The sequence below is a fragment of the Ammospiza nelsoni genome, chromosome 24, assembly GCF_027579445.1.
Source record: "Ammospiza nelsoni isolate bAmmNel1 chromosome 24, bAmmNel1.pri, whole genome shotgun sequence".
Taxonomy (NCBI): Eukaryota; Metazoa; Chordata; class Aves; order Passeriformes; family Passerellidae; genus Ammospiza; species Ammospiza nelsoni.
This window is the reverse complement of record NC_080656.1, coordinates 8,288,834-8,296,844: the sequence shown is the minus strand read 5'-3', so window position 1 is coordinate 8,296,844 and position 8,011 is coordinate 8,288,834. Positions and strand designations below refer to the sequence as shown.

The window sequence follows — 8,011 nt, the reverse complement described above, 5'->3', positions numbered from 1 at the left end:
TTTCAACTGAGACCATTACAATTGCAGGGGAATCCAAGTCCCTACCAGTTTGAACACAAAAAGTAATGGAAAAGGAAGCTTTTCCCCTTTTCCCAAAACCCTTTTTCTCCTAATAACCCTTCTCCTTTCTGGGAGTGCTCTGGAGGGTCTGGGGCTTTGGAGAGGGACTGACACAGTAAAAGGGGACAGTTGCAAGCCCTCTCGTGGAACCCCACATGCTGCCTGGTCTGCTCAGATGCTGCCCCTTGGCAAAAGGGCTCTTCCCTTGGCGTTTTCCCAAAGTGATGCTCTGTGCCCGGGTGGGTCCGGCTGCTCCCTCGTCCGTGCTGGATGCTCTGACCATAGTTCATGGAGGGACACTTGGGATACCCCTGTTAGCCCCTCTGGCCGAGCAGCTCCCTGTGCACCTGTGCCCGGGTAACCCTCTGAAAGCAGCTGGTCACACGGGGCGCTGCTAGACCTTGGACTGGGGGTGGAGGTGAAGAAAGGTCCTGTGAGGAGCTCCTTCCCCTACACAGCCCTTCTTCTGCCCCTTAAACCATGGGGTGCCAGACTTTCCTTTCGAAGGAAATTAACAGCCTTTCCTCTCTGTGTGCCCATGGCTGAAACTGCGATTCGGCCTCCAAAACTGCAGAGAACAATTTCTCACAGCCCGCAGCTGCCGACACCAAGAATTCTCGCTGCCCTTGCAGTGCCACGTGCCTCTGACGTGGACACGCAGCAGGTGTGAGTTTGGTTTTACAGGGAAGACGCCGGCACAGGATTTCTCCAGGAGCAAAGATGCCCCCACCGAGAACTCGGGCTGCCCTGGCAGTGGCAAGCACCTCCTAGTGCAAACTGGCATCAGGAAACTCAGGGGGTGAGTTTTTCTGTGCAGAAATTCTCCCGGACCAAACCTGAGACCATCTAACCCTAACCACAACAACTTAACTGGGTCTAAAACTTACAACCTTTGGACTGGCAGGGTGGGACCCGACCCACTGTGCCACCGCTGGCCCCTTTCTAAAGCATTCCACTGCAGTCCTAAAACTCTGCCTTTTCAGAGGGTGTTTCCTCTGACCCTGACCATAATCTTGAAAATATGCTAAAGAATCATAGAATGGGTTGGAAAAAGCCCCAACAATACCCTGAAAAGTCCCTTCCAAAATCTTCTAAATACCTTTAAAAGTCCTAGACAAAAAAACTCAAAAAGACGTGCTCGTCTCCGAATTCCACCTCTTGCTGTCTAGCCCACAGACGTCACCCCTACCTTTTTGCAGTGGGTCTGTTGGTCTCTGAGGGTTCTGTCATTGACCTGGTGTGTGAAGGCTGCTGTCTGGTCTCGCTGTTAGGGTTGCTGTGTTGTGCTGCTGCTCTTGGGGGAAAAGGCTGTTTTTAGGGGGGCTGGTTAGGCTGAGGTTAGGGCTGTCTCGGTCTGACCGCCTGGACCGTGGCCGCTCCGCCGGCCGTGCCGGGGGAGGGAGGGGGGGGGGTCCTGCCGTGCGCACCGTGGTCACCGCACGGAGCGGGATCCCGTCTGTTCTCACTCTGCTCGGCTCCCTCCGCTGCAGCCGGCGTCAGTCCCGGCTTTGTCTCTGCCGGATCAGCCGCCGTGAGCCACGCGGGAGCCATGCACGCTCCAGCTCGGTCTGCACCGGAACGGCCCCTCCGCCGATCCCGGCTGCAGATCCCGCCTCTGGAGGACCGAAACCTGAGCTGTGCCCAGCTCCCCCGTCCCGCCCTGAGCTCCGTTCCCTTGGTAACCACAGCTCCGGCTGCTCAGGGGAACTTTCTAAAGGAATCACCTTCTCGAAACACTACAAGTTCAGTTAAAAGAAAGCCCTCTCCTGCTTCTTCCTAAAAGTACGGGAAGAAACCTATAGAGGATAAAAATCAAAAAAGAATGGGATAAAGGAATTGGTCTATTTCCATTAAAAGAAGCTCCCATAGGAGGGGGCGGACCAGGTAAGCAACACTCAGCCCCCCATGTTCCTTGCTGCGATTTCTGGAGCCATTTGGGACCCTAAAACCAGACTGACTTTACGGTGGTGGCAGCTTGGGTCAGCGAGGCATCCTGCGCAATGCAGAATTTTAGCAGGCTGATGGCTACGAAGGGCCCCCGGGGCCCTGAACGTGAACACCAGCCCTTTTCTAAGGTAAGCCTGACTCAGCAGCCCAGGTTCCTGATGGGAGATAGCAGGAGACACGTGCCGAGGCAAAAGCAGCTGGAGTTTTCACTGGTGCCAGCTTGGGTCTGGGAGGCACATTTGGCAATGCAGAAATATCAGCAGGCAGCCAGCCACTCCAGGCGAGGCCTCCTGAACACCAATGCCAGCCCTTTCCCAGAAGAAGAAAACTCAGCACCCCAGGTTCCTGATGGGAGATTGCTGGACACATTTGGGGACCCTCAAACCAGCCTGACTCTGCCGTGCTGGCAGCTTGGGTCTGGGAGGCATCCTGCGCAATGCAGAATTTCAGCAGGCAGATGGCCGGCCCCTCTTGGCCAGAGGCTCCTGAACACTAGTGCTGACGCTTTCCCCAGGTAAGCAAAACTCAGCCCCCCAGATTCCTTGTTGCAGATTGCTTGAGTCGGCTGAGGTGGCAGCTTGGGTCTGGGAGGCATCCTCTAACCCAGTAAGAACCAAAAAAAACCCCAACCCTTTCTTCTAAAAAATATTCAAATATATAGATCCTTATGTTTTCATATTTACATTCACAATATGCATTATAAATATAAATGTATATTGCTTACTTATACATTTATCTTTATCAATGTCAATTTATAAATAAATTTTTATTCTATATCTACTCCAAGCACTTATTTATCTATTTTATACCTATTTTTACATATTGATTATATATTCCCCTGTCAAGATTTTTACTTCTGTAACACTTATGTTTTATTTTAAATAACATCTGCCTCTACTTAAATAAAAGCCAAAAAAATTCCTTTCCTTTGGAATATATTTACATAGCTTTATATTTTTATTCCTATTTATAATTTATAGTGCCCTATAATGTTATTTATATTCTATATTACAAATCTGCATTTTACTTACTTATGTTTATATTTAAATTTATATTCATAGTTTAGCAATTTCTCTTTATATAATTATTATATATTTCTAACTTACGATTCACATTTTTATAAGACTTATAGTATTTAAAATAAAACTCCTGCCTCTATAAAAACAGAGGACATCCCTTGAGTTAAACAATAGTTAAAATTCTATTCACATCTACCTTTAAAATTTTTATTTATTATATTTATAGATATATATTAGAGAGAATACCTTTTATTATAATAATAGATGTATTATTTTTATATTATGTATTTCTTTTACTTATATTTATTCATATTAGATATTTATAGATATTGGTATATAAATTATATATTTGTATATCTGGATTTCTACTTTTATATTATTTCTATTTATATTATGTATTTAAAAAAACAGCCTACAACCTAAAAAAACCGAAAAAAATCTCCAATTTATTTTAACCTTTTTATATTTACATTCTATGTTTATATATCTTTCTTAATATATATAAATTATACTCCACTCTATATATAATGTTACAATTATATACCATATATTATACTTTTATGTATGTATCTGTTATCTATGTCTACCACTCTAATTTCATATTTATTTTTAAATTTATATTTATTTCTATTTTCATGTGTATGTTAGACCATGTAAGTTCATTAACCCGACACATCAGAACCACAACAATACCGTACCTTTGTCAGCACCTGTACGCAGCCCGCGCTCATCCCATTGCAGCACATCAAAACAAAACCTATTTCTATTACTAAAGGAACAAACATCCCACAACATTGAACCCTAATAAAAACTCAAATAAACCTAACTGTAAATAAATTTTAAATCCCACTATAAGCAGCCCAAAGCCTCCACACATTCTCATCATAAACTTCCTCCTAAACCAATATCTCAAACACCCACAAACTCAAATACACCTTGAAAATGACACAACTACTAATAAAAACAAACACCCATTAAAAATTAAATCGAACCAACTCACTAGACTCAAAACTGTACAACTGACCCAAAACAGTACTAACAAAAAAAAGCTCTACGTTTATGCACAAATAATAACCGATAATCTGGAAAAGTTATTTGAAAAAATTTTACAAATTAACTAAAAGCATAAAAATAAAAAAAATCTAAACTATTAAAATACTACAAAATATCACTAACTAAATTTAAAAAATATTGCCTATAAAAACCCACCATATAAATGCCCCTCTCCCCAACAATAAAACTAAAAACACCTAACGAACCAGAAAGAAATCGGAACTTAGGAACACTAAAACCATAGCGTTCAAGAAGTCACACCACATCCCTTATCATACACCAACTACAAACAACATAAAACAATACAGTGAATTCTTAAAAACCACCTTAAAACCACTACATTGAAAAACATTTCAAAAATGAAAAACTGCATTTAACAAAAGCCATCTAATAAATTCACACCCAAAACTCCAGCAGCCCAGCTGGCCCTACCAAAGCTGTATGTTTATACATAAATTAAACAAAACCAAAATGCCAGTAATACCTATCAGAAGTCTATGAAAGAAACCTCTTGAAATTAATCCTAGCTCAAATACAAACCAACCCATCCAGAAAGTCAGCTTCACCCAAAAAACAACTTACACAGAGTTAATAATACCAAGAAATAAAACAACACACCATATACCACCAATGAATATAATAGTGTAGGAAAAAAAATACTCCACTTTTTTTTTTTTTTTTTTTTATTTAAACTAACTTATTTTATTAGCTAGAACAGAAGCTTTTGCCAAGACTGTAACAACAACTTCTTTTTCTTCTTCTCCTTCTGAAATATCCCTTCTCACTCCCAAATTCCTCACAACTTCTGAGTTTAAATCCAAGCCAAAAGCAAAATTCGTGCACTTGTGCGTTCGATGCTCCTGCCAGATTCTCTGTTTCCCTCCACATCTTCTTACACTTTCAGTCTTCAGGCTGTCCTGCCGTGATGAGTTTGTCGGAAGAATGGGTAAAGAGAGGATTTCCCTGCCTCCCCCCCAGAGCTGGTTTCCTCAGCCATTTCACTCAATCCCAAACCGGCAATGATGCACGCTCACCTGAAGCAGGGGAATAAATCTCTAAATGTCACTAAATACATGAAATGTACACAAAAATACATAAATGTCACTAAATACATAAAAGCGCATCCCCATTGTTCCAACACTCGGCAGCCCATGCGGCCAAGGTCAGAACTCTCTGCCCCCCGAGGACACGGCAACCAGCAGGGCCCTTTGTCCCTCTCTCCAGCACGGACCTATGAAGCCAGAGAGGAGTTTACAGAGACCGGGAGGCAGCGGGACGGGGCGGGCGCCCGGCCCGACCTTCCAAAGCTGGCGGCAGCGAAGGCGGGGAGCGCCACGGCCCCGCTCCGCCGCCTGCCCGCCGCCCCGGGGCCGCCCCGCCGGGCTTGTCCGGCCCGCGGTCGCTCCCAGCGCCTGGAGCGGGGCGGGCGCGGGCTCGGGAGCTGCCGCCCTGTTCCGACGCCGCTCGCCCGCCCCCGCCCGCTGCCCCGGCCCGCGGAGCGCTGCGACCGCACCTCCGCCGCCCGCCGAAACCGGCCCCGCCCGGCCGCCCCCGCCGCGGCCGTTCTCCTCGGCCATCGCATCCCTTTGCATGACCGAATGTCCTTCACCCGCCCCCCCCATTTACAGACCCTGGGCCGACCGCCGCTGGCTCCAGCGCCCTTCCCTCGCTCGGCAGCCGCGTCCTTGCCCCGCCCCCGGCACTCAGCGGCGAGGGGCAGGGCGCTGGCTCGGGGGGGTGCGATCCCGCTCTGTGGCCACAGGGGGAGGAGATTTATGGGGGCGTGCGATTTCCCCGCCCATTTCGCCGCCATCTTGAGAAGGTCAAAGAACGCCCGCGACATTTGCGACGCGCCCCTCCCAAAATGGCGGCCGAGGAGGACCCTCGGAAGAAATAGGGTTTTACCCAGATGCCTCTCAGCAACCCGCCTAAATATGTTCGCCCACGGCGCCGCTGACCACATAGGCCGTGTCTTATACACTTAAAATGCCACATAAAAATCCATCGGGGCCGCCGTGGCGTCGGTGTTTCATGCAGGCAGCCGATTAGACCGACGCTGGCCCTCGACTTCCCCGCCCTTCTCGCTGCCATGTTAAGAAGGTCAAGGAAAAGTCCGTGACATCCGCGACTCGCCACTCCCAAGATGGCGGCCTCGCGGCTGCCGGTAGCGACAGAGCTGCAGTACCGCGCTCTGCCCACAAGGCGGCAGCACTGCCGCCCGCCCCAGCCGGGGGCGCAGCGCGCCTCGGGGCTGCGGGCAGGCAAGGTGGCAAAAAAGAACAGGGGCGACCCCCGCCAAAAACTGCTCTGAAATAAATGCCAAAAACCTGCCTCTTACCCCACCAGAATCAAACAAGGCCCCTTGCTTTAAAGCCATGTTTAAATAAATTTTTTATTTCCATTTTTCGTATTTATATTCACATGCATAGCTATAGTGGACATTGATGTAGCATGTAATTTATATAACATTATTCTATTTCTATTATTTATATTTACTTATGTTTTGTGCTTTTATAAATATCTTTCCACATTGATTGTATATTTCTATGTCTAAAATTACATTTCTATCATGCTTTCACTATTTAAAATACAAATCCCATCCTAACTAAATAAATACAAAAAAGCTCTATTCTTTTAAACTACATTGAAATATTTTTATATTTATAGCGCTCATGACTACACTCACATTTATATTTGTAGTTTATACTTAAGTATTATATTAATCATTATGTATAACATGTATCCTATTCAAATAAGAGATAAATTATTTTCCTAATTATGTACCATATCTACTGCTACAACTTCTTTTTCCTTACATTTTTAATTTTTATATTAACCTTCAGCTATTTATGATCTATTTCTATTCTTAGATTTCTACCTTTATATTATTTGTATTTATAATGTTTATACTAAAACACCTGCTTTTGCCAAATAAAAAAAAAATCCCCTTTATTTTAAACTACTTAAAAAAACCTAGAGTATATCCATCTGGTATAACATATAACAAATGATAGATATGATAGATGTAAAATTGATATAAATATTGTAGTGTATTATAGGAAATAAATAAAAATCAATATGATCCATAACACAAGTAATACTGTATAAATGTTATATTTATGTTATTTTATATTTCAAATAATTTAACATTTCTTTATATATTTGCATATACTTGACAAACATTTCTATATTTATACTTGGGTTGCGATTTTTTTCTGGGTGTTTTCTGGGTCTTTTCTTGCCCTTCTTCGAATTTTTTTCTGGGTTATTTCTTGTCCATCTTGGGGGTCTTTTCTGGGTTTTTTCTTGCCCATCTTCAGACTTTTTTCTGGTTTTTTTCTTGCCCATCTCAGAGTTTTTTTTTTGGGGGTTTTTTCTGGGTTTTTATCTGGCCCATCTTGGGTGATTTTCTGGGGTTTTTCTACGTTTTTTTCTTGCCCATCTGGGATTATTTTCTGGGGTTTTTTTCTCGTTGCTTTCTTGCCCATCCTGGGCTTTTTCTGGGCTTTTTTCTTGTCCATCATGTGGTTTTTTTCTGGTTTTTTCCTGCTCATCTTCGTCTGGTTTTCTGGGTTTTAAGCCAAAATCGGTACATATCATGTCAGTTCATGCAATACAACCCGGCTGGGGATTTTTTATTCTAAATTTAACAAGGAGTCGCAAAACCTGGAAAGCAAAAGTCACACACACAAGGTTAAATCCAGTCAGCATGCACTCACACACGCAGAGACGAGCAGACACAGACAGACACAGCCACGTGCTCTCACACACGCTCACACAATCTTTCCACTTAAATGCTCACTGCGGCCCTTACTCGAGATGCTGAAGAACGTGCTGTGACACATCTTCTGGCTGCCGCTCCTTGAGGTAAAATGGCAGATCCTGGGGAAATCAGCAGCCTCGGGGACCTGTGAGACGACAGGAAGGGTCAA

At 44.4% G+C, this 8,011-nt stretch overlaps 1 long non-coding RNA gene across 1 annotated transcript; it reads right to left on the bottom strand.

Annotated features, from left to right (window-relative positions):
* Positions 1–4,825: 4,825 nt before the first annotated feature.
* Positions 4,826–5,831, bottom strand: LOC132083633 (uncharacterized). Its single transcript, XR_009419964.1, has 2 exons — positions 5,710–5,831; positions 4,826–5,113 (listed from the first exon to the last, which is right to left on the bottom strand). It is a non-coding gene; the product is annotated as an uncharacterized LOC132083633 (long non-coding RNA).
* Positions 5,832–8,011: the final 2,180 nt, after the last annotated feature.